Source organism: Phyllostomus discolor, chromosome 6 (genome assembly GCF_004126475.2).
Source record: "Phyllostomus discolor isolate MPI-MPIP mPhyDis1 chromosome 6, mPhyDis1.pri.v3, whole genome shotgun sequence".
In the NCBI taxonomy this organism is placed as follows: domain Eukaryota; kingdom Metazoa; phylum Chordata; class Mammalia; order Chiroptera; family Phyllostomidae; genus Phyllostomus; species Phyllostomus discolor.
This window is the reverse complement of record NC_040908.2, coordinates 51,759,667-51,787,461: the sequence shown is the minus strand read 5'-3', so window position 1 is coordinate 51,787,461 and position 27,795 is coordinate 51,759,667. Positions and strand designations below refer to the sequence as shown.

Sequence of the window (27,795 nt, the reverse complement as noted above, 5' to 3'; positions counted from 1 at the left end):
TATATGTGCAATTGACTGTTGCAGTGAAATGCTAATGCGTGCAACCTATGCATATAAAATACGCTCAGTTTACAAATTGGCAACTCCGTTATTTCGTATTCAGTTTGCTTATAAAATAACATTTCTATTTTGAACATCAGAAAGAAAGAAAAATGGCTTAGAAATGTCTGGAAAATTACATTTGGTAATTTGTGATACTTTAATGCCATGATGAAATCATCCAAGAGGTCACAGGAAACCACGAAGCCCCACAGAAGCTGTTGACAATCTAGCATTTTCATATCATGTGAAAATAGTCATTCTGTTTACCAAAAATAGAAGCAGGAATGGTATGCATGGTGATTAAGATATGTATCTATAAAACATTGAAACTTACAGCATCATAAAAGTGGTTTGTGTTAAATGTTAATATCTTAGATGAGTATATCGACCTGGAGATCTCACCTGGATTTCTGCCTGAGATCATTACCATTGAGCATGAGCACTGGTCTATTTGTTTTTCTTTCAGGGAATTCTGCTTTTTTTTTATTTAATCTTTGTTGTATTTTTTCCATTACCTTTTAGTCCCGCTATACCTCCTTCCCCACAGTAATCACTACACTGTAGTCTATGTCCATGAGTCCTTTTTCCTTGTCGCTCAATCCTTCCACCCCTCACCTCCCCCCACCCACTAGCTGTCATCCTGCTCTCCATCTAAAGGCACTAGTCTCTTTAAAAGGCAGTATGTTACTCTCAAATAACTTCTTGGATTATTTTATGAGCATTGTGATGATCTTTTCAAATAGTGAACAGCTGTGGTCATGTTTTTATTTTTTCCATAGTTCTTTCTTCCTTTTTGATTTTCCCAAGATTCCTTTTATCTTTCTGTTTCAATAACTTCCTCCAGCCATTCTTTTATGGTAGGGTAGGTCTGCTAGTCACAAATTCTCGCTGTTTTCTTTCATCTAAGAATGTCTTGATGTCCCCCTTTATTCCTGAATAATGTTTTCACTTTAACATAGGATCCTAGGCTGACAGTTCTTTGCTTTTAGCACTTAAAAAATGTTTTTGCCACTTCCTTCAAGCCTCACTGGTTTCTTAAGAAAAGTTGCTATCACTCAAATTGTTTTTCCCAGGGGCAATGTGCCATTTTTTCTCTTTCTGCTTTGTTTCAGTTTTCAGAAGGTGCCTTGCTGTGAATTACTTCAGATTATACTGTTTGGGATTCACTGGTTTCTTGAGTCGTTAGGTTTATGTCTCTTGTCAAATTTAGTTAAATTTTAGTCACTAGTTTCTCAAATTTTGGTCATTTTTTAGTTTTAATTTTCCATTCAGTTCTTTTTTATATCTTTGGTTTCTTCACTGACATGTTCTACTTTTCATTTGTTGTAAGCACGTTTATAACTTCTCACTGAAGAATTTCTATAATAGCTCCTTTGAAATTTTTGTCTATTTCTGTATCATCTCAATGTTGGCATCTATTGACTATTTTTTTCTCATTCAAGTTGATATTTTCCTGGTTCATAACATGGTTAATGATTTTCTACTATATCCTGAACATTTTGGAATTTATGTTATAAAAATGTAGATTTTATTTAAATTTTCTGTTTTAGCAAGCTACTTCTGACACCATGCCATCAGAAAAAAGGAGTAGCTGACTCATTACTGCCAGGAGGGAGTGGAAGTCCATGTTCCCCATTTGGTCTCCATAGACAGACATCCAGTACAGAAGTACCTCATTATTGCTGGGTGTGGGTGACAGTTCCAGCTTCCCGCATGGCCTTCACTGACATCATGGAGTCATTCTGGGGAACACCACCCCTACAGGGAAAGAGTGGGGTGCCTTCTTGCAACTTTCACTTCCTTTGCTGAAGCACAATTTTAAAACTTAATTTCTAAGGATTTAATAATAAGTACGCTTGCTGCTCTGAGAGTTACATGATTGGGACCAGGGTTTTGCTCACATCCAAGCTGAACTTCACCACCTCCAAAGCAGGAAGGTTTTCCATGGACAAACAATGTCCTCAATAAGCCCAAATCCACACCTTGCAAAACAGCATCAGCTACAGCCAGTGGGTCCACATCTAAATGATAATCTGGTGTTTGACGACAGGGACAGATCCCCGACAAAGGTCTTCATGCACTTTCCAGAGAAGGTACTTGTTAATGAATATAATGAACTTCATTTTGACAAAAGCCTGAATAGGCCAGGTAATAATGTCTAGAACACAAGAAGTTTTCAAAAATAAAATCCTCTGGCAGGTGAAAGGTAACTCCAGGTAGATTCTGGAAGGTACACAAAGTTCAAGCAATTCCAGGAAACATATCAAGCTGCTTATTATTTTGGAAGTGTCTTAGAGATTTTCAAAATACTGAGAAAGTAAGGAATTATAAAAGACTTCAAAAACAGTGTCAAAGGGAGTCAAAAACTGCTTTAAATTTTCTGGGTTTTGTGAACATGTATATTTAAAAATTTCTTTTATTACAACAGTAAGAGTCCAGAAGTAGTATACTACTTTTTTATTTTTGGAGGATTCAGAAAGATTATTTTTGGAAAAAAAGCAACCCGGGAATTATTTAACATTTTCTTTCCATTGGAAATACAGGAGTAATGTAAGGCACTTTGCAGCCATCTGAGATAACAATTTACCCAAGTTTTGAAACATACAGGTTAATTTAGGTTCAAACTCAGATGATTTTATTTTTTTAATATTTTATTTATTTATTTCTGAGAGGTTGGGGAAGAAGAAAGAGAGTGAGAAAAACATCCATGTGCAAGAGAAAAATTAATTAGTTGCCTCTCACACACCCCCTACAGGGGACTTGGCCTGCAACCCAGGCATGTGCCCTGACTGGGAATTGCACTGACAATCTTTCAGTCCACAGGCTGGTGCTCAATCCACTGAGCCACACCAGCCAGGGAAAGTCGGATGATTTTAAAAGAATTTTAATTACCTCTTTGTATTTCTCTTTTGCATGGAACTTGGCCTCAAGAGAGTTTTGGTGACCATCACTTTGATCACTGTTGACTGGAGAAGTATTATTTCTCAGGCACTGCTCTTCAAACACACAGAAGCTACAGAAATGGTAGCCAGGTTGACAGGGGATGGCTAACGCTTGCTCTGGCCACCAAGTCCACGCTCCTCACTTGGCCTCTGCTGACAGGGATGAGGCCACAGTTGATTGTTGTTGTTGTTGTTTGTTTTGAATCCTCACCTGAGGATGTGTTTATTGATTTTAGAGAAAGAGAGAGAAACATTGATGTGAAAGAGAAATATCAATTGGTTGTCTCCAGTACACACCCCAACCAGGGATGGAACCTGCAACCTAAATATGTGTCCTGACTGGGAATATTGAACCCGCAACCTTTTGGTGTATGGGACGACACTCCAACCTACTGAGACACTCAGCCAGGGCAGGCCACAATTTTTTAAAATACACTTTATTGATTATGCTATTACAGTTGTTCCATTTTCCTCACTTTATTTCCCTCTGCCCTGCACAGCCCCTCCCACCCACATTCCCCTCCTTTATTTCATGTCCGTGGATCATACATGTAAGTTCTTTCGATTCTACTTTTCCTATACTATTCTTAACCTTCCCCTGTCTATTTCCTACCTACCATTTATGCTACTTATTCTCTTTACCTTCCCTGCCCTTTCCCCCTCCCAATCCCCCACTGATAACCCTCCTTGTGATCTCCATTTCTGTGGTTCTATTCCTATTCTAGTTGTTTGCTTAGTTTGTTTGGGGTTTTTGTTTTTGTTTTTTAGGTTCAGTTGTTAATAGCTGTTAGTTTGCTGTCATTTTACTGTACATATTTTTTATCTTCTTTGTCTTAGATAAGTTCCTTTAACATTTCATATAATAAGGGCTTGGTGATGATGAACTCCTTTAACTGGACCTTATCTGAGAAGCACTTTATCTGCCCTTCTATTATAAATGATAGCTTTGCTGGATAGAGCCATCTTGGATGTAGGTACTTGCCTTTCATGATTTTGAATACTTCTTTCTAGCCCCTTCTTGCCTGCAATATTTCTTTTGAGAAATCAGCTGACAGTCTGATGGGAACTCCTTTATAGGTAACTGCCTCCTTTTCTCTTGCTGATTCCAGGATTCTCTCCTTAGGTTTAATCTTGGGTAAGTTAATTATGATGTGCCTTGGTGTGTTCCTCCTGGGGTCCAGCTTCTTTGGGACTCTCTGAGCTTCCTAGACTTCCTGGAAGTCTATTTCCTTTGCCAGATTGGGGAAGTTCTCCTTCATTATTTGTTCAAATAACTTTTCCACTTGTTGCTCTTCCTCTTCTCCTTCTGGCACCCCTATGATTTGGCTATTGGAATATTTAAAGTTGTCCTGGAGGTTCCTAAGCCTCTCCTCATTTTTTGAATTCTTGTTTCTTTATTCTTTTCTGGTTGAATGTTTCCTTCTTCCTTCTGCTCCAAACCATTGATTTGAGTCTTGGTCTCCTTCCTGTCACAGGTAGTTCTCTGTATATTTTTCTTTATTTCACATAATGCAACCTTCATTGCTGCCTGGGTCTTTTTTATGCTGTTGAAGTACCCAGCGAGTTCCTGAAGCATCCTGATAGCCAGTGTTTTGAACTGTGCATCTGATAGGTTGGCTATCTCTTCGTTGCTTAATTGTAGTTTTTCTGGCGCTTTGAACTGTTCTTTCATTTGGGCCATTTTTTTTTGTCTTGATGCACCCATTATGTAGTGAGGGGTGGAGCCTTAGGTATGTACCAGGGTGGGGCAACCTACATTTTTACATTGTGATGTGATGCATGTCGGGGAGGGGTCCAAGAGGGAACAGTGCCCCTTGCTCAGCTCTCTGCCAGCTTTCAGTCACTTCCCCCACTATCCACAATCAAATTGGGCCTTTCTGGTGCTGATTCCTGGGTGGGTGTGTTTGTGTATGTTCTAGGACCCTCTGGGTCTCTCCAATGAGCTTTCCTGTGAGGCTGGGAGTTTCTCCCACTGCTGCCTCAACCCCCACAAGTTTTTCCAGTCCCCCAGCCACCACCTTGCTGCGAGTCCTCTCTGCCTGCTGTCCATCTCTGCCCCTCCTACAGGTATAGATGAATATTTCTTCTTTAACTCCTTGGCTATTAGACTTCCATACAATTGGATTTTCTGTCAGTTCTGGTTGTTTTTTGTCTTTAAATTTGTTGTTGTCCTTCTTTTGGTTGTGCAAGGAGGCACAATCTCCTCGTAGAGGTCGAATCTACCAGTGTATCTACCTATGCCTCCATCTTGGCTGGAAGCCCACAATTTTTTATATAGGTCATATTTTCTTTTTTTTTCACACTGGTAAATTTTTATTGGATGCTAGACATTATAGATATAGATATTTTTGGTTGGTATAGATATTTTTGTATTTTTTTAATATTCTTGAGCTTAGTTCTGGGATACAATTAAGTTATTTGTAAATAGTTTGATCCTTTTAGGTTTTGTTTTTATGATATTTTGGGAGGGTCCTGAGAAGTGCTCCATCTACGGCTACTTACTCCTCACTACTGAAACAAGGCCTTTCTGTGTGCATGACCCAGTGCTCCCTGAGTCATGAGGTTTTTCAGTCTGGCCAGTGGGAATGGGCACTGTTCCAGCCTTGTACTGTTACTTCTAAACCTCTCAGGTTTCTCACACTTATGCTGATCAGTACTCAGCTAAATTCCTTGTTTTTCATCCTCACCCACAGACATGCTTATTCATTTTAGAGATAGGGGAAGGGAGGGAAAGAGAGAGGTAGAGAAATAGCCATGTGAGGAACATCATTCAGTTGCCTCACGCACGCTCCCCGACTGTGAACCAAACTGCAACCTAGGCACGAGTCCTGACCAGGAATTGAACTCGAGACCTTTCGGTTTATGAGATGACACTCCAACCAACTGACCCACCAGGACAGAGCTCAGCTCAATTCTTGACAGGAACCCTCTGCAGACCTCCAAAGTTTTCTCTGCACAGCTCTCTCCTCCCCAGGACTCTCCTGCACACTCTAGTTGCTTTGGTATCCCTGAACATCCTTCTCTATTTCCTTAAACCTAAAGTTTTGCCAGACTCCACCTGAGTGCTATGCCCTGGAAACTATTCTGAGGCAGTAAGCTGGAGCAATTGCAGGACTCACCTTACTTGCTTCTCACTTCTCAGAAAACACTGATTCATTGTGTCATCTCTATGTCTTAAAAACCATTGCTTTATATATTTACATGGTTATTTCTTGGGGGTTTCTTTCAATTTTGTTGTTTCAGGCAGAAGGGTAAATCTAGACCTTTATTCCATGTTGGCAAGATCAGAAGTCTTCTAGAGAAGTTGTTAACTTTGTATTTCAAAAAATATTCAAACTTGCATAAAAGTTGTGAGAAGAGTACAGTGAATGCTTATGCACCCTTTCACCTGGACTCATCAGTTGCTAATATTTTGCCTCATTTATTTTATTTTTCTCCAGATAGGTAGATACAGATACACATGCATGCACAGATCATTATCATTTTTGCTGAATCATTGAAGAGTGGGTTGCAGACATCACGCCCTATCACATTGTTGTATCCATTTTTCAGATGAGGACACAGGCTCAGAGTGATGTTGCAACTTGTCCACAGAGCTACTAATAGAGGGAGCCAGGATGAGAACCCAGGCCTATCTTTCTTCAAACCTAAGGTTTTAACCACAACATTTTACAAGGACCATTGTCTTTACCCAGCACATGACTCACACTAGATATTTAGTTCAAGTTGAAGGCCAAACAGCCACGAGAAAAGAAAGGTAAGACTCCAACAGCAATTCCCCTGGAGAACAGGAACAAGACCAAGAATTCTTCCTTCCTCCACTCTCAGTCTTCTGGTGGCTCATTTAAGGCCCCAATTATCTCAGCATTTCATTTGTTTTTGGTTTTTTTCTCTCCCATCTACTGTATTAGAGCAATTCAGAGCCTGCCTCACTAAGCAGTAGTGAATATAATGTGCTTGACTCCTTGGAGATTTGACACTCATTTAGGCCCAAAGAACTAATCTGTTTACTGATTCTCACATCCTGACCTCTTTCTCTCCTTGCAATTCAACTTAAAATAGGTACCAGGAATTCACCTTTCTGAGGCCCCAGTTTGCACCTGGCTACCCTCCCTGAGGCTCCTCTAACACAGACCCTCAAGTGGGACCTGACCATATCTCTAGAGAAAAGGTGCAAATTCAGAGAGTTAGGAAAGAGATCCAGGAGAACCTCCTGCTGCTTAACAGGGCCATGCTATACTCACATTTTCATACTCATGTTTTCACGCTGCAAAGATTTGGAGGCAGGTTACTGCCTTGACCTGAAAGCTGTGCTCTCCCTGCAGCCCACCGACAGGCTATGGCAGGGCCCTTTAAAGCCACTATAATGGTTTTCTGTTCCTTGTTACACTATCTTCTCATCACAGCATCTTCCTGGAAAAGGTCATGATTAATATTTCATTTTAGCCCATTGTGACGCTGCTTCCCAGCAGCTAACCAGAGGGGAAGAAGTGTACAGGGAAACTCACTTCACTATTTCCAGCTAAATTCCACTCCCTTCATGAGACTTTTCCAGACCACTCCTGCCAACAAATCCCAGAGCCGCAACCCTCCCCTGCTCTCTAACTTCTCTGATCTTCTAGAACATTGCTTGTCTCCATCAGATATTCACATAATGCATTGTTTGTTTCATCACTGATTGATATGTGAATGCCACTTGTCTCCTTAACCAGATTGTACATTTCTGGAAGACAGGGACTATATTTTAAGATCCTATTTTTGTATCTTCCCCAACTCAGAATATAGCATTATGTGCCTTCCATTATCACCCTATTTAAGATCCCAAATGAATGATGCCCTTTCTTCCAACCTGAAATATAATTTATTTGCATATTTTGTTTGATATCTGACCCCCATTAGAAGGTTAGTCCCAAAAGGACAGGGATTTTTGTCTGTTTCCTGGTTGGGGTTTTTTCCAGCATTTAGAACAGTGGCAGGCATACAGAGTGTATCCAACAAATATGTGATGAATTAAGGGATGAATAATGCAAAAAACTATGGAGTAAAGCACCATTTTACTTCATTTTTTCCACTTTAACTCTTCAATGGGTTATTTTATGTATGGTTATTTATAAATTTCAGGAGAGTTTCTTTAGGCTTTCCAATCAATTTTACTTTTTTATTTCTGGCTCATGGAAGAGTAACCACCAGTAGTTACTTGAGCTTTCACCGTGTGCCAGTAACTATGTATGTGCTCATTTAGTGAACACTTCTCTCCCCTGGGTTGATACTGTTAAAAGAACCATTTTACTGATAAGGATCTGAATCTTGTGGATGGTAAATAACTTGCTAGGTCTCATAGCAAGTAAGTAGTGAAGCCAGGACTTGAACCCAGGCCATCGTGGTTGGTCACCACTCTGCTTTCCTGCCATCCAGGCTTCCAGGATGACCCCTGAGCTTCCTTCCTTAAGATCTTCAAGTCCTGGCCAGCCCAACTCAAGTCCTGGCCACCCCAGGATGAGAGACCAAATCCTGGAATGCCCAGGAAGGATTGAAAACAAGCTACTAGCCAGAGAACTAAAAGAGGGTAAGTTTATGGTAGGAAAAGCAACTGAAAAAACTGATCACTGAGATGTCTTCATTAGATGCTGAAGAACGATTTAAGCAATAACATAAACATTAACTGTGCTGAAGGTGACTGTGGATGAAATATATTTTAGACAGAAGAGTTAAGTTTGGATTGTCTCAAGTTTGAGCTATCTGTTCAATACTCAGAAACAAAAATTGCATAAACATTTGGATACACAAGTTTGAAGTTCAAGCAAAAGGGCTAAAGATACAAATTGGGAACTTGTCAACACAGTCACCCTCAGAGCTGCCAAACTTACTTCTTAGCTATCAGAGCCCCAGTCCCAAAGACTGTGTGAAATGTTATTGAAAAGCTGGTGAGTGCTGTGTTCGGGTTTCATTGTTCCCTGTGTTGCTGCAGCTGCTGCACCACAAAGTTCAAATTTGCCATATTTTCCTCCTCTTTGGGGTCCCACTGGGGGATCCAATGAGTGTATGTGATCAATTGCAATTGCTGAATGACTGAAATGGTTAATCTCAGAGATTGCTTTTGCGACTTCATTTTCCCTGGGCTTTCATGACTGACCAAGGTACTTGTAAAAGGATGCATTCTTTTCAGATATGTTAAAACAATAATCCAGGCCTGAGATCCAAATTACCTCTTTTCAGTAACTTTGTACACCTTAGACCTGAAGCACAGAAACCAATTTCACAGTGTGATTTGAGAACTCTGTAATTCTTTCTTTTCACATTTTGGGCATACCATGTACTGCCTTCATTAACAATTCAGCCAGTATGCACCCCATCTCTGGCCCTAGCTATGAAGAAGAAAATTACAGAGACTGAGGGGAGATGGGGCTCAAGGAGCTGGCTAGAGCCCAGAGCTGTTGGCATGGGGTCCCTAAAAAGTACTGCCTAAGGGAAGAAAAAGATTATTTTTAGTATTGAGAACCCAGCTAAGGTCAGAAATCATACATTCATTCTGAGAGCAGTCATCCTGGCTATGGAATTTTCTCTACCTGACCTCCAGCAGAGAAAACAAATAGTAGAGCCACTTTGCAGTTGGAAGATGGTCTGGCACATGCATAGGGAGTGCAAGGAGTGGGTCGTTGATGAGAATGTAGCGGAAACAATTGCTAGTAAGCCTCAGGCTAGAGAAGGGAGGCAGGCCCACCAGAAGGAACCAGTACTCAGAGCAACCCAGCTCAGGCAGGCTGTGGGTGAACCCACAAGGATCTCAGGGGAAGAAGCATGGGGGAGACCTAGGATCCAGGAAAGGCAAGTTCAAGACAAAGGAGACTACTGCAGCTCACACTCCCATGCTCATTCTGCATCAGTAACCTCCACAGCCCCATCCCCTCCCACAAGCAAGGCAGCAGAAATCCTACTCAATCACCTGTGGCCATGCCATACACCCCACATGACAGATCCCCAGATATCAGGGCTCAGTGAAGCCTCAGTTTCCCAGGAACCACTCAGCCCCTCCCGCTGAATCTCTCCAATTTCACTTTTTATTAGAATGACACTGGGTATCTCACAACATCAAAGGCGGAGCTGAAGAATTAAGCTTCAAGAAAGCAGGAACAGAAGAAAAGCTCAGACCTCAAGGACTAGAACCAGGGACTCAGACGCTATTAGGACTCCCATTTTCTTTAACTTCCTTCTTTTTTTTTTTTTGCTAGGCAAGTTTCCTTCATTCTCTCTTACTGAAGAAACTTAGAACTTGGGCTCTGAAACCAGCTACTTAAGATTCTAATCCTAACTGTTCTTTCCTTTACCAGCTGAATGATCTTTATCAAGTGACTTACCTTCTCTGTGCCTCAGTTTCCTCATCAAGGTAATAATAGTGACTACCTTCTAGGGTCACTTGAGGAGGAAACACTTAATACATCCAAAAGGAAGAAAGAACAATGGACATAATAAAATATGGATAAATACATAGACTTTCTGTTAAGTTTTCAAAATTATATTTGACAGTCAAAGCAAAAATTATAACATTGTCTGATGTGGTTGTTAATAGATATAAAGAAATATTTAAGATAATTACATTATAAACAGGGGAAGGTAAAGAGACATAAAGGAAGTTAAGTTTTCTATGCATTTGAACCAGTAGATGTTGATACCAGTACACTGTGATAAGTACGTACGTATAACAGACTGTGATAAGTATGTATGTATAATGAGACTGTGATAAGTAGACTGTGATAAGTACGTATGTATAATGAAACACCTAGAACAATCACTTAAAATTTATTTAAAGAAATACACTCAGAAACACGAGAGATAAATTAAAATGAGATTCTTAAAAAATATTTAAGTAACCCACAGTGAGATAAGTAAAAGAAAACAGAGAAATGAAAAATGAGGGAACAAACATAAAACAGTAAATAAATTAGCAAGCAATAAGTTGGTAAATAATTATACCAATAATTACATTAAATATAAATGGCCTATATACACTAATTAAAAAAAAATAAGGTTGATGGTGGGGGAAGGGAATGACCCAGCTATATCCTATACAAGAAACTAACTTCAGAAACAATAAAAATAAATAGAAAGTTAAAGGATAGAAAAATATATACCATAATAACATCAATCAAAATGAAGCAGAATTGTCTGTATTAATATATCAAATAAAGTAGACTTCAGAAAAAAGAATATATCAGGTACAATTATAAAAGTGTCAATCCAACAAGAAGACATAGCAACCCTAAATGCTATGCTATCTACCACCAAACAACAGAGCTGTGAAATATGTGAAACAAAAACTGACAAAACTGGAAGAAGAAATAGAAAAATCCAGAATTATAGTTGGAGACTTCAGTGCCCTTCTCTTGAAAGCTCATAGAACAATTAGAGAGAAAATCAACAAGGGTGCAGAAAAACATTAATGAATAGGACCTAACTGACATTTATAGAATAGTCCACCCAGCAACAAGAGAGTACACATTCTTTTCAAGCACCCACAGAACACTTATCAAAATAGACCATATCCTGGGCCATAAAAGAAAGTTCAACAACTTTCAAAGAATTGAGGTTATACACAGTATGTTCTCTGACCACAATGGAATCAAACTAGAAATCAATAACAAAAATAACAGGAAAATATCCAAATACTTGGACACTAAACAACACTTTTCTAAGTAATTCGTGAGTCAAAGAAGAAATATCAAGGGGTATTTTTGAAATATATTGCATAAAATTTAAAATATAACATGTCAAAATTTGTGGGATGCAGCTAAAGCAGTGCTGACAAGGATATTTTATAATACTAAATTAGAATAGCAAAATTTTCTTCAAATTAGTAATATAAGCATTCCCTAAAGAAATTTGAAAAAGAACAGTAAAATAAACCAAAAAACAAGCAGAAGGTAGGAAATGATAAAGAGCATAAATCAATGAAATTGAAAACAGAAATTTGATGAAACAAAAAGCTAATTCTTTGAAATGATCAATAAAATTGGCAAACCTCTAGTAAGATAGACAAAATAATAAAGAAGATATAACTCAACATCAGGAACGAAACAAAGAGCATCATTACAGACCCAGCAGACATCTGAAGGATGACAACAGAATACTATGAACAAGTTTACATATGTAAATCTGAATACTTAGAAGAAATGGACTAATTTCTTGAAAGGCACAACTACCAAAATCTAATGTGAAATAAATAATTTAAATGGCTCTATAACTATGAAAGAAATTTAAAACTCCTGAAAAAGTAATTTCTAAGCCTGAATGGCTTTATTGGAGAATTGTACCAAATATTTAAAGAAGAATTAATGTCAATTCTATACAATTGACATTAAACTATATGTCAATTGTATAGAAAATATAAAGGAAGGAAACTCTTACCAACTCATCATATGAAGCCAGTTATTACCCTAATGCCAAAAACAGACCAAGAGAATACAAAAAAAGGAAACTAAAAACCAATACCCCTCATGAATATAGATTTTAAAAAAGAATCTTAATATAATATTAACAAATATATTTCAAAATAACTATAAACCATAATATAATAAAGTGAGGTTCATTTTAGGGATGCAAGATTGGTTCAAAATTTAATAACTATTAAAGTAATTCACCATATTAAAAAGCTGGAGAAAAAATCACATAATCATATCAACTGAAGGAGAATAAGCATTTTATAAAGTTCAGCATCAATTCATGACAAAATCTATAGCTAACAACACTTTTATGGGTATTTAATGGGTAAAAGCCTGACTTTCACCTTTAAGATTGGGAATGAGGCAAAGAGGTCTGTGTTCACCACTCTTATTTAATATAATACTAAAAGTCTTATGTAGTTAAGTATAGCATAAGAAAATGAAACAAGCCCTGGCTAGTGTGGGTCAATTGTCCGTACACTGAAAGTTTGTGGGTTCAGTTCCAAGTCAGGACACACACCTAGATTGTGGGTTCGATTTCCAGTTGGGGAACCTATGAGAGGCAACCAATTGATGTTTTTCTCTCTCTCTCTCAGCAAGGAAAAATTGTCCTCAGTGAGGATTAAAAAGAGAGAGTTCTTAAAATATAATCCCAGCAGTGGAATTGCCAAGTCAAAAGGAAGTTCCATTTTCAGTTTTCTGAGGAAATTCCAGACTGTTTTCCACAGTGGCTGCACCAGTCTGCATTCCCACCAACAGTGCACTAGGGTTCCCTTTTCTCCACAACCTCTTCAACACTTATTTGTTGAATTGTTTGTGATGGCCATTCTCACTGGTGTGAAGTGGTATCTCACTGTGGTTTTAATTTGCATCTCTCTGATGGTTAGTGATGCTAAGCATCTTTTCATATGTCTCAGGTCCCTCTGTATGCCCTCCTTGGAGAATCCATAAGAACCTATGCACCCCAATGTTCATAGCAGCACAATTTACAATAGCCAGAACTTCAGGCCAAGATGGAAGCATAGGTAGACACACTGTGCCTCCTCGCACAACCAAAAGAAGGACAACAACAATTTTAAAACATATAACCAGAACTGACAGGAAATCAAACTGTATGGAAGACCGACAACCAAGGAGTTAAAGAAGACACATTCGTCCAGAACAGTAGGTGGGGCGGAATCGGGCAGTTGGAGTAGAGAGGACTTGTGGCAAGGCAAGGCAGCAGCTGGAAGACCCAACGAGCTGACACATTGTGGAACAGGACATGGCGCACAAGGCAGCTGGCAGACCAAATTGTCCCACATTCGGGAGCAGATAAACCAGGTGAAACTGGGTAGCAGGACAGACTGCATGATGCAGGGCTCCAGCTCGGGGAAAAAAAACCCCACAAACCACTGATTGAAAATACCTGAGTGGGTTGAGGTGGCAGTGGGAGAAACTCCCAGCCTCACAGTAGAGTTCATTGGAGAGACCCACAGGGTTCTAGAATGCATGCAAGCCAACCCATTCAGGAATCAGCACCAGAAGGGCCCAATTTGCTTGTGGGTAGCGGTGGAAGTGACTGAAATCCAGCAGAGAGCAGAGCAAGTGCCATTGTTCTCTCTCAGACCACTTCCCCAAATACACTGTAACAAACTAGTGATGCAGGTTACCCCGCCCCAGTGAATACCTAAGGCCCCACCCCTCACTACATAACAGGTGTATCAAGACCAAAAAAAAAAATGGCCCAAATGAAAGAACAAATCAAAGCTCCAGAAAAAAATACAACTAAGCAAAGAACAGGTAGCCAACATATCAGATGCAGAGTTCAAAACACTGGTAATCAGGATGCTCACAGAAATGGTTGAATTTGGTCACAAATTAGATGAAAAAATGAAGGCTACGCTAAGTGAAATAAAGGAAAATGTACAGGGAACCAACAATGATGGGAAGGAAACTGGGATTCAAATCAACAGGGCTTTGGTTGCAGTCTAGAGTCAGCATGGACATCTCAGGAGAGCTGAAAGGACCAAAGAAACTGAACAAGCTCCCATGGCATGGCTTTCTCAGAGGTATTTGTCCTGAGTTATATTTTTATGGAACCACTCAGTTGGTGTGGACTTTGCATTACCCATATTTCAGAGGAACCTTTAGTTGAAGTTCTGTTGTCTTGTTTGAGGCATGAGCCCCTAAAGCGGGGTAGAATGTCATGAATGGCCTGATGACCAGGCTAAGGAGGACTTTTGTGTCTGAATCTACAGTATCTCTGACTTTTTTACATCTCTGGGTAAAAATAAGACTTAAATTACTGTCTGAAAAAAGGATGGTTCCCACTAAGCATCAGCTCCATGCACCTTCATGTGACAAGACACCCCATGTCTAAGATAGCTCCCTCCCTGGCCATCTCTGGCCCATCCTGTCCCTTCATATACTTGGCACTATACTTTCTGCTTACTGGACTCCTATAACCTCTGCCTGCCCTCTGCCTGTTTAAATCTTTGTACCATGAATAGATTTCCCTGATTTCCAACTCGCTTTTACCTACCTGGATTTTCCAGCTCTACTGATGCCTTCAGACTAATAATTTGACTGGATTGTCTCCCATAGAATCACCCATGGCCTTACATTTTAGAGAGGATTCTGCTCTGGCAAAGAATCTATGGACCCAAGGAGATGTGTCCACCTAGAATTCCATCCTCCCTCTATCAGCCTTAAATACCTGGGATGCCGGAATTCCCTGTCCATACAGCCATGAGCCTACTTCTAGGGCCTGGACAAGCCCTTGCTTAGGTCTGGAGGGTGGGCCTTACTGCCTGTGTGTGAACTCCTAGGCCTGAGGGGTGGCTGAGGCCAGTGTGTAGGATCCTGGAGATGGGGGGGTGGAACCAGGGCAAGGAAGAGAAAGGAGGGCTGGGGGCTGGCATCTTCATTTGTACTCTTGCTCTGGGCCCTGCAAACCCTAGAGGTTCCAGGTATGAAAGTAAACGAGGCCCAGCCCATGGCCTCAAGGAGCATCAAGAACGCAGCAACCCAGGTTTTAAGGTAGAACTTGAACTAAAGATTGTCTCTGTCTTCTCGTTTATGCCCAGATCCTAGAGCCAGCCTTCAACATATTATTCTCTCTACACGCCCTGTATCTCCCCAGACAGAGGCCACATTAGCTCAAAACTCGACCTCTCAAAATGCTCTCCAGCTCAAGACCTCAATCTTACATCTGAGTTACACTCCAGAAGAGGAGGGGGCAGTAAGAGAGTGCTATCTCACCCCTCGGTGCCTCAGTTTCTTTATCTGTCAAGTGGAAATCATAGTAACTACCTCTCATCCCACAGGATCACTTTGAGGATAAAATTAGAACTTGACCACCTGACTACCCAACATCCAAGGCTATTCCAAGCGGTGGTGTCTCAAGGAGAAGTGTGGAAAGAGCTAATTTGGGATGAGAGACACTGATACTCTGGACTGTGTATCATGCACTACTTATGCCAAATTTTTAAGTCCCCATATTACCCAGCATGTTCACCTCAGGACTAATGCCCCTCAATTGATGCCAAGTGGTATTTACTCAAATGGTGAAATAAAATTTAATATCAATCCAAGCAGAATATCTGGGAGACAGATCTGCAGCAAGAACTGACTCTGTGGGGAAACAGGTCACCTCTACTCTGCTCACAGGGAGGCAAAATGGTACAGCCCAGCAGAAGGCAATTTGCAACACCTAACAACTCGTGTGGTGAATTTTTGACCACACAAACCCACTTCTGGGAATTTATCCCCCAGATACACTTACTTTCCTACGAGATGACAGATGTACAAGGTTATTTATGTCAGCACAGATTGTAAACACAAAAGATTAGAAATAACCCAAGGGTTCACAAATAGAACTAGTGAAATATACTATAATACATCCTTATAACTCAGTATCTAAAATGGAAAAAGGAAGCTTTTCTATGCATTTTTGTGCGAAGATCTCCTTGACACGTTGTGTTAGAAAGAGTGGAAAATAAGAATGCATTTTAATACATTTGATTTGCTTGTATTGTCACAGAGTCATTATTAGCAGGATACATAAGGAAATTAAGAGAGATAGGAGGGAGGCTTTGCAATTACAGTCTTTTATATTTTTATTTTTAAATCATGTCAATATTTTAACTTAGCCAAAAGTGAATTAATAAAGAGGGAAACTCCTGTAGAAGGAATTCAGAAGGGCAGAGTGCTGACTGGGTGACTGTGACCCCGCTTGGACCTCTGACCACCGTGAATTTCCTCATTTGAAAGACGGGAGAGGGTTGCTCATTCGATCTCAGTTCCTTCCAGCCCCACTCTTCCATAAATGAGACTCTTTCCTGGATCACGCCCTGTTTTATACCACTGCTACCTTCTGTGTCTTTCGCTTATACAAACAATTGCAAGTTTACTGATCATATTCAGCACAATTTCCCAGAGAATTCCCAGAATCTCACAATCTATATCAGATTACTTATCATTCTTGAATTACATTTGGCAATCGTACATGCTCCTGTGCTTCTCTCTTAGGCTCTCTTCAGACGCTTTTAAATTTGTACTTTAACTTAGATTACTCCTTTTAGAAAGCAATTTGGTCGTATAAAAAGCACATATAGCATCCTGTTTCTTGGGTAATCACTCTCTATATGACAAAGTCCAGTTCTGCTTAATTGCTTCATTTGGTTACTTCTGCTAAGGGCAGTGGAAATGCGATAAAAACCCATGACTACAGCATAGGAAAACTGAAATGAGCTGGGCTGCTCAAGAGACAACGAGGGCAAGGCTGAGGCTTAAAGAGGAGCCAAGAGGGCAGTGCACTGGCGTGGGGCTTTTTGGTGCTGCTGTGTCCTGAGGGTTGTGCACTATAGGGGAGGCTTAGAGACAGGCTAAAGGCTAAAGGAGGGGAGGAGCTCTATGGGTGTAAGACAGCAGCTCTAAGGCTGGGTCTGAGCTCAGCTCTAGGAGAAGGTGATTCCACTGTCCCATCTGGCCAAATGCCCGATGCTGGTGTAGACAGTGTTGGTATAACCAGCTGAGACAGCCAGCGATCCCAACAGTACAATTTTCTTTAAAAATCATTTTTGTCCAAAAACTTAAAAATTTTTAATTAAAAAACAAATCTAATTACCCTCATCCAAACACAGCTATTTTCATTCTTCCATGTTTACTTCCAGGCCCTGATGATGAGAACTTACTTTTCCCAAGGCAGACTATTTGTGTAGGTGAATTTATGCTGTTTTCATTTAACATTACTTTCTAAGCCTGTGACCTCAAAGTCTTTTTAACAATTATTTGGATGACTGAATAATACTGCATTGCACAGATGCACTATGGTTTAGTTAACCATTTCCATATTGTGTTGGAGCTCCTTGTATACTTAGCTTCCCTATCCTTAAGATTTTCTTTAGAATAAATTCTCAAGGGGAGATAACTAGGTTAAAGGATATAAACATGAAGAACATTTTCATTACTTTCTTACTTTTTTCCCTTTCTATCTCTAGTCATGCAGTTTACTACATCATCAGGCAAATTATTTGTTTTTAGTATTTAGAGTCAACGTATTATTTTCTTATGATTTGAATAAAATTTTTTAAAACTTGGTTTTAAATTACTATAACCATTATTTTTATTTAAAAAATTAATGCTTATTTTTTATCCTCAGCCAAGACATGCTTATTGATTTTAGAGAATAGGGAAGGGAGGGAGAGAGAGGGGGAGAGAAACATCAATGTGAGAGAGAAATATCGATCAATTGCCTGTCATACACACCCCACCCGGGAGCCGAACCTGCAACCTAGGCATGTGCTTCAACTGCAAATCAAACACGACACCCTTCGGTTTATGGGACAATACTCCAACCAACTGAGCCACACTGGCCAGAGCATAAAAAATTAATGATTGCTCATGGTGAAACTTTAAATGTCTTTTATAATTTTTTATATAGTCAATGACATTGACACATATAATCTTACTGTATTCGTATTTATATAAATTCTTTTTTGAAATTTTTACCATTATCTGTCAATCTTTTTCTTTATCACTTTCTCTATAGCTTCAATTCTTATAAAGTTATCCCTCTGCAACAGAAACAAATACTCTAATGTTGCTAGTCTTTCCGTGACATGATTTAGATGTTTAAAGAGCTTACAGACTTGCTTTTTACTTGGGTGTGTGTTACAGTGGTGGCAGAAAGGAGCAGAAACCAGTCTTGGTTGGTTGTATTTATTTTATAAGAAACTTAGTCCCACTTCTGGGAAGTCACTGTGACGAAATTATCTGGTGGAAGTAGTTATTTTTAGGTTAACCAGTCAATGTACTCATTGCTCTGCAAGACTAGGGTTCAATTTATCCAAGTGTTGTTTTAAGCTGCTATACTTCCTACAGCAACTAGCCTTGTGCCTTCCATGTGGCAGATGTTCCGTAAGCATTTGTTAATTCGACCTGATCTGACATCAAAAAGGAACTCGCAGCAGAGAGCTGTTATTTAAAAGAATAATCCAGGAGCTGAGGGTACTGTTTTAAACCATCGGTACAAATCCCCATCAGTCAGCCATTGTTAGCAGCAGAACAGGAATGCTGGCAAAGCTGGGCATGTGCACGGTTAATAGGGCATGGCTGTGGAGCAGATGTGCTTGACTTCAAATTCTGCATCTACCACTTCCTAGCAGGGGTCTTGAGCAAACTGAGCTCTGCATTCCTCACCTATACACAGAGCACAAAAGCTCCTGGTGTGGTTGAGACAAAGCTTAGAAATAATACACCCACCCAGCACAGTGCCTGGCCCTAAGAAGCTGCTCAATACATGATAACAATTATCACTGTCCTTGCTTCCATTATGTTCTGGGGATTCTAAGTGCATCGCCCTTGAGAGGCTGAAGCATGTGTGTAGCTATGGAAAGTGTGGGTATCAAGAAGGAAGCACGAAAGGTATCCAACAACCATTTCTTCAGGCGCACACACACACACAGGCAGGCGTTCCAGGCCATTTACTGGGGCCATTCTATCAAACACGGGAAAAGATCATTGCCAACTTATCTAAACTCTGTTTATCAGAGTCAGGGTTTATCTGTCTAGTCATCTGTTTCTGAAAGGCCAAATAATTCCCAATTCATTCTAATAAGCACAGCAGTCCCATTTCTGAGAATTTCTACTATAGCATACCCACACATCTAAAAATTATGTATTTATGAGTTTACTATTTGCTGCAGCAAAAAACTGGAAACAACCCAAGTGGGTTGTTATCACTGGGGAAGAAGTTGAATAAACTATGACACACCACACAATGGAACACTCTGTAGCTGTGAAGAGGAATGAGGAAATGCCCTATGAACTGACAGGGAACAAATTCCTAGATGTGCAGGGTGAGGCAAAAGTAGGTTTACACTTGTGAGTACATGACACACACACAGTTTATTCTCATTTTATTATTTATTATTATATTATTTTCCATACAAATAACTATAAACCCATTTTTTGACCCACCCTGTATTGTTCAGTGAAAAAAGTAGGTTTATATATACTATGTTGAATGTATACATAGAGAGAAATCAGGAAGGAAATTTACTGAAATTTATTTAGAGATTATAACTCTGGCCTATGGGATTCCAAATGATTCTTATTTTACGATACTTTTCAGTATTTTCTGAATGCTTTATATTAAGCATATTTATATAATTGAAAAACCAATAAATCTCTTTCACCCATAAACATATGCCCATGGGTGTGCATGCAAAATTCAAGTCCACTAGTATGAGCTGTGTTTCTCCCAAAGTGCTTAGTGTTTGTGACCTAAGGCCACTTCCCAACCCACTCCCACCTTCCCAAAAAACTAGATTGGTCTGCTCTGCCTGGCCCCTTACCCTAGGAAGGGGAGCCTCAGATCTATGGGTTCCAGAAAGGCCCAGGCCAGGCCTGATTCCTCAGGTGACCGTGGCCTCTGGCATCAGCATCTGCACCCAGTACTAGTTTTATCCTAGCTGTTTGTAGACTCCCAGCCCTCTGAGGCTGCCCACCGTACCCAAAGTTAAGAGGGCTCTTCCCTGTGGTCATCTAGCAGAAGCTTTTGCCTCCCCAGTGGGTAGATTTGGAAATCACTCTGGCAGCCTCAAGCCTCCATATGCCAAGCTTCTCTGCCCACTGCTGGGCTGAAGGTCATGCCAGGTTCAGTAACCTCATCCCAGGTCCCTTGGGGACCTTAAATATCCCTCATCTGCACTGCCTCATGGGGTCACAGCCCTGTACCTCAAACAGCTGAAGAGCTCATTTTGCGACCTTATTCCTATTGGCCACAATTTTGTGTTGAACCCTGCATCTGCCATTGCCCATCTCATTATAGAAACATTACCTGGCATAGGTTATACATGATGCATCCAGTCCTCTTAATGATTGCCCATTCTGCACCCCAGAGGTTGTGAGAAGGCCCTTACTTTGTCTCAATCCCTGATGGAAAGAGGACTAGATTTGTCATCACTCTGCTTCAACTTGAATCATAATCTAGTAGCCCCTCCCTGAGGCCCTTTTTCTGGTCTTTCTTGGTCCAGAAACCACCACTCTGTCAGAGAGTGCTCAGGCAAGCTCCATAAGCCTGGACACCCTTGTCCTAACCTGAAGCATTCCCTCCAAATTCCTATAGCATTGGAGTAAGTGACCAAGTCCCAAGGTGACTCAGACTGAGATCAAGGCTGGCCATGATTACCATGGGGCTTTTAAAAAGATTGGTATAAGCCCTGGCTGGCATAGTTCAGTGGATTGAGCGCGGGCTGCGAACCAAAGCATGGCAAGTTCAATTCCCAGTCTGGGCACATGCCTGGGTTGCAGGCCATGGCCCTCAGCAACTACACATTGGTATCTCTCTCTCTCTCTCTCTCTCTCTCTCTCTCTCTCTATCCCTCCCTTCCCTCTCTAAAAATAAATAAAATCTTTAAAAAAAAAAAAGACCTGAAGAAACAAAATTAAAGAAACTGTTTAAAAAAAAAGATTGGCATAGTCATTCCTCATCTCTCCAAAACCAGCTCCCTGTCAGTCTCAGTGTTTGCATAATTCAGTTATGAACCAGGAAGAAACATACAAATGCAAATGCCTTCGAACAGATTTGCTTTGGTAAACTTTACTTTATATTCATTCTACCTAGCTTGGTTATTCAATTTCTAACTCCATAGTATTTGAGGAAAAGCAAACTAAAGAGAAGGTAAGCAGTAGCTACAGAAAGTGAGCATCAGGAGGTGAGAGCCTGAGAATGATCACACATAAGGCCTGGAAAAGTGCGACATCTCAGATCCCTGTGCATCTGGCTTTACCTCGGAGCATAGTAACTGGTATTCAAAATGTAACCCCAAGTCGCACATAAACATGGGTCCTTTTCAGCATGCTCCCTAAGAATGCCAGGTGTTTGCAAAGGAGCCCCAGCCCTCCGAAGGCTGCCCACCTTGCCCAGAGTTGAGAGGGCTCCTTGTTGTTGTCCATCCACCAGAAGCTTTTGCACAGCAACGCTGGCACCAGCAGTGTGGGTCAATTCTCATCACTCAGATGACATTTCTCAGAAACTAATCCAAATGCATTTTTACTGTTGATACATTTATATGCCAATATATTTAAAACACAAATAATGTTGTTTTTGCCACATACGTGATAGTTTCTGAAACTAACCAATGAAGGAAAAAGAAAACTGGACCAACAAACTATTAATGACTTAAGTTTTCTGTTTAACTTCACTTTCCTCTTCTGTAAAATGGAGTATATAATACTCACCTGAAGTACTGCAAAAGATTACATGGAATATAGAATGCCTATGTGGAAGTTCTACCTACATAAAGGAATAAGAAGTATGTTTTACTGTACTAATAATACCTCTTATCTAGATGAAGTTATGGATTAAAATTACAACAGGCAGGAAGGGAAATTACAAGTACATAATACTCAAAGGTTAGAGATTAGGTATATCTTCCAGAGAGATAATTGATTAGAACTGGGCAAACTCACAGAGGGCTTACAGCCAATATTAGCAATTGCCATTCTCGGAGAGCTAGCGACACCTACTGTGCCCTAACTGTACTGCAATTGACCTGGAAAATCAGATGACATCAAACCTGCCGTGACTCGTGTACCATTTTAGTCAGGCACAAAACACTACTGCAAAAATAAAAATTAAAAGCAATTATAGAGTATTTCCCCTGGAAAAATCACTATTTTCTCATAGTTAAGAATAACTTGTATTTTTTTCATATTCAAATGTAATGCATATTAATTGTAAAAAATAAAGATCGTCCAACATCACTATCAACACTTAATTTGAGCCACCACCACTGCCATTGTCATCGTCGCTCTCTCTTCATTCTTCTCCTTTCTTTTCCTCTCTCTCCCTCTCTTTCTTCCCCCCACCCCCATATGCATATTGTAAAAAAAAAAAAGTAAAAATTCTTCATCAGAGAAACCGTTGCGAACAGCTTTGTGTGTGTTATCCACACATTTTTATGAAGTGGATTATATGTTACAAACACATGGGGAACTGTGGGGCCTTTCACAAGAGGCTGTCAGAAAAAAACTTACAGCACCTGGGCTTGTGCAAGGTGGTTTGCAGGAGGCTTTAAGGAAGCAGGGCTTTGCATTCGGTATTGTCAGGAAGTGGGGTAATTCTATGACTGGGCACCTTACTAAATCTTGTCCAGAAGGAGGGTCAACAGTCATGATGCTGGAGCTGGTGAGGCATCAATAAAGCAGCAGCAGCCCCTCCGATGAGCTGGGACAGGTGGAGGCTTGGTCACTTGTGTGGTTTGGACAATGTGCCTGTTTTGTCTGTGTGCAGATATGATTATGCAGGGGTCTTGCTCTTTCTCAGTCTGCCACCTCACAGCGTGGCCTTGGCAGATGCTGGTGTTCTGTGAGGCGGAAGGGTAAGGGCTCTGTGTGACACCACACCAGCTCCCAGCTGTCTGGCTGTTCTTCTACCTTATGGCTTCCTCTTTTTTTTCACTTAACATTGTACACATTATTTTTAGTCATTATTGGGGTTATTTAACCAAATTTCTCCTGTGGAATAATTATATTTTTCTAATATTTTAGACTTATAGTTAACACTAAAATGAAAGCCTTTAGAAATATCTCTGTACACTTGTACTGTTATTTCCTTAAAATAAATGTTCAGAAGTGTAATTACTGAATCAAAGGATATATACATTTTAAATTTTAATGGCTATTAAGATAGAATGCCTTCTGTAGAGACTGTACTAATTTCACTCCCAACAATAAATTACCTAATTTCCTCCCAAACCCTTGTCAGCACAAAGATCATTCACCTTTTTGGTTTTTAAAATATGTTTATTGATCTCAGAGAGAAAGGAAAGTAAAGAGAAATATTGACTGTTTGCTTCCCATACACACCCCAACCGGGGATCAAACCCACAACCTAGGCATGTGCCCTGATGAGGGATCAAACCCTAGAAATTTTGGTGTACAGGACAATGCTCCAACCAACTGAACCTCCCAGCCAGGGGTATTTCATCTTTTTAAAAATCTTTGCCAGTTTCATAAACAGAAGAACATTTTGTTTTTAAAATTCTTATTATGTAAAATTAGATACAGAAAAGAAAACAAATGAAGCATGTATGTCCTAACAGACTACTTTGTCACTAGACCACATTAGACTATGTCAGGGGAGTCCAGTCAGAGGGTACAAAGGCCTTGGCTGGTGTCTCGAGTCTGTTTCACAAGTTGCCAGGTCAAAGAAATGTCAGCAGAATGCACTGTCGCTGGGTTCCTCAGGATTCGGCACATACCTTGACAATAATGCTTTTCAAAGTGTGATTATTGGCTCACTTATTTGCCTCCCCGCTGAACCAGGAGCTTCACGGGAGCCAGTACAGAATTTTATTCTTTTTTTTTTACTGTGGTAAAATAATATATATATAACATCAAATTTACCATCTTTACCATTTTTAAGCACACAGTTCAGTGGTATTAAATACATTCATAATGTTGCGCAACCATCACTACCGCCACTTCCAGCACTCTGTCCTCTTTGTAAAACTAAAACTACAGGGCCCTCCTCCCCTCACTCCCAGACCCTGGCCACCACCGTTCTGTAACAGCTCCTGTCTCTCTGAATTTGACTGCTCTAACTGCCTCACATAGGTGGAATCATATGCTATTCGTCTTTTTGTGCCTGGCTTATTTCACTTATCATAATGTTCTCAAGGTTCATTCATGTTGTAGCGCATGTCAGGATTCCCTTCTTTTCAAGCAGTGTGTGTAAGAAACATGTTTTAAACCAGTAAGAGTATGGGGTTGTGTATTACCACATCATAACAAAACCTGTCCCAACTGATACAGCAATAAGTACTCAAAAGGATAAGAACTTAGGAGCAAAGCTGCTAATGGCAGCTTTGTCATAAACCTTTGTAGAGGTAGCACGTGGACACTTTAGTTTGTCAACTAGGGCACCAGAGGTTTACATTTCCTTCTTTCTGAGGACATTTACCTAGGACTGGCAAGTGATCACACAATCTATGGTAAGCTACAGTATTATTTTGATGAAATCAGACAAATTGTATAAACCCAGTAAATCTGAGAGGTGATGGGTGTCAAGACTGATAGATTAATACAGTGGATATGAGTGGAGAGACCTATGTCAGGGGAAATGGCTTCTGCAAAGGACTGGAAGAAGGCCCTCCTTCTTCATTTTAGGCACCTAGTGCTCATTCAGCTCTACCCTCCTGCAGCCAGTTCTGCTCTGTCAGTCTGTGGGCCAGCTCATAATGCAGACACTCCAGACTCAGCTGATTTTAGAAATGCTGGTATTAGGTAAGGTGGGCATGAATGTTTCTCCACAAACTCACAGGGACAAAAAAAAAACATACATTACTTTATTTTTGTGAATCAATTTCACCTGTTCCAGAGCTCCCAGACACTTCAAAAGGAAAATATTTTATCTCAGACATATTGGAAGGGGGCATCTTTCTCCCTAAACTTGAACATGAATTCATGAGACTTATGTGGCTCCCGGCAAAGCGCAAGAGAGTCTGGTTCCTTTGACCGGCACTGAGAAGCTCATTAGCTGCGTTCACACAGCCAAAGGGTAGGCAGCTCTATCCTTCCACATCAAAGTATTGGCCACCTCCTCCTCATCCTCAAGGCCGTGACTGTGGCCAGCCTCCATCCCCTCCCTCCCCTCCATCCCACCAGAGCTAGTGTCACTTTGGGAGAAGCAGCATGGGAGCAGGGCACAGGTCTGTGTCACTTGAAGACCAAAACAGCCATCCTCACTCTCACCTCAGGGAAGGGCCACTTCTGCCTCCTCACTTTTTATAGAGGAAGAAACAGGAACTTACCTATCATAGTGATTAAGTGTGTCTTGAAAGAAGAGTATTGAAAACACGTGCTGAGTCTTTGCATTCTTGGGCTTTCGGGGAATAATTCCCGTAACTCCATCTGAGGCTAATGAGAACCCCCTACTTGACAGATACCGTGTATGCCTGTGAAGGCCTGAGGCCTGCGCTTTCCCTGAGAGGTCTCTGCCTCAGCCTCTGACCACAGAAATCAAACCAGCTTCCTCAACACTTAACCCTTGGAGAGTACTCGCAGTGAACCTCTGCCCTGGAAGGAATTTATTGCCAGCCTCCTCTATTCAAAGGACTTACTCGAACCTGAGGGTGAGATGCTGGTCTTTGGATCCAGCATCAGTTGCTGACTTCTCCTGCCCCAACCATCATTGCAGCTATAGGGGATGAAAGCCCTCAGCTTGCGGTCCAGCATGGCCAAGTCTCAGAGTGCCAACTCTGACATGAATGAGGAGTGCCACACCCAGCAGGGGGCAGGTCCACGATTCATCTGTAGCCCCAAACCCCAGTCCCAGTGTATCTGCAGGAAACCCCAGTCCCTCAGACTGGGAACCAAGGAAAAAAAGAATTCCTGGCTTGCTCTTATTTCTCCACAGGGTCTGGAGCAGCCCTCTGAAATTGACCCCTTATCTTGGCTCTTCCAACCACCCCTGACCCCGTCTAACATCCTCAGGAAGCTAGATCCTTCTCTGTCACTTGCCCTTCCCCACCTTAACCAGGACCTGGTGTTTTACATCAGTCCACATCTCTGGAACCATACCTGCTGTCTACTGGTCACACAAAATGCCACATCCTGGGATCCACCAGGGAGAACTTAAAAACTGCAGAAAGATTTCTTGTACTTTTTTTTAAAGATTTTATTTCTTTTATTTTTAGAGAGAGGAGAAGGGAAGAACATCAATGTATGGTTGCCTCTCGTGTACCCCCTACCAGGGACCTGGCCTGAAACCCAGGCATGTGCCCCGACTGAGAATTGAACTAGTGACCCTTTGGTTCGCAGGCCCGTGCTCAATCCGTTGAACTACACCAGCCAGGGCCAGATTTCTTGTACTTCCATTGCTAGCTCTTCCTCTAGTTGGTGAAAACAGTCTTTAAAAATTCCAACCTCACCTCTGCTACAACCAAAAAAAGGCAAGTCCCACCCCCACACACTTGAGACAGGCAGGACCTGTGTACAGTCTGTTGTAGCCATGACTGGCCCCCTCTCACAGGAGCAGAGTAGCTGGGTTGTCAGGGCCCAGCAGATATCAAAAGGATGCTTTCCTGCCACCACTGAGGCCACCAGCACACTCGTGGGCTGCTGGAGAAAGCCAGGGAGCTGAGCATCTCCAGTGAAAGGATGTGAGTCAGCCTCCTGTTGGGTTAGAGCCAGTGCTGTGCTAGAGCTCGCTTGGTTCATGAGGGCCAACAGTGAGCATCACTTTCTGGCTCTTTCAGTAAGGTCACATGGATAGCAGTAGACCACTGGTTGGGAGTGACAAGCTGAGAGTACAGTTCGGGAACCAGAGACCAGAGCCAAAAGCAGAGGGGAATTTAGGAGGGAGGGCCACAAAGTGAGCAGTCTTTGGAGACAAAGGTAACACAAGCACAAGCCCCATCCCCACCCCTCTCCCTGCTGCTTTAATGTGGAGAGCCAGGCAGGCCCCTGGCTGCCAGGATCCTCACAACTGTCCCTGCAGGAACCCTGCATGCTCCTTCAGCTCCCTCACCCACAGATTCTCTCCCTTCCCACATGCCCTCCCCAGCCCAAAGATAATGCAATCAGTTGCTCACACTATTTCTCTAAAAATTGGCTTCACATTCCTGAGCTCTCACCCACTCTCGGGACTTGAACTTTCCAACCAAGTGGTGGTTGTCCTCCCTTCATGCCCATTTCCAACCTTCCTCATTTTTCCTACATTGCTCATTCCATTTTCCTCCGACCACGGCCACTGTTCAAAAACCAAATGCCCAAATCCACCATGTTCAGATCCCTCTCCTCCTTGCAAAATTCTCCTCCTCCCCTCCTCACAGAGACCTCAGCCCCCTTTGACATCTGCTCATCTCTTTTGCTCCCCACAA

At 41.2% G+C, this 27,795-nt stretch overlaps 1 pseudogene; it reads right to left on the bottom strand.

The window, feature by feature from the left end:
- Positions 1–1,800: 1,800 nt before the first annotated feature.
- LOC114498520 lies at positions 1,801–26,149 on the bottom strand (annotated as a pseudogene).
- Positions 26,150–27,795: the final 1,646 nt, after the last annotated feature.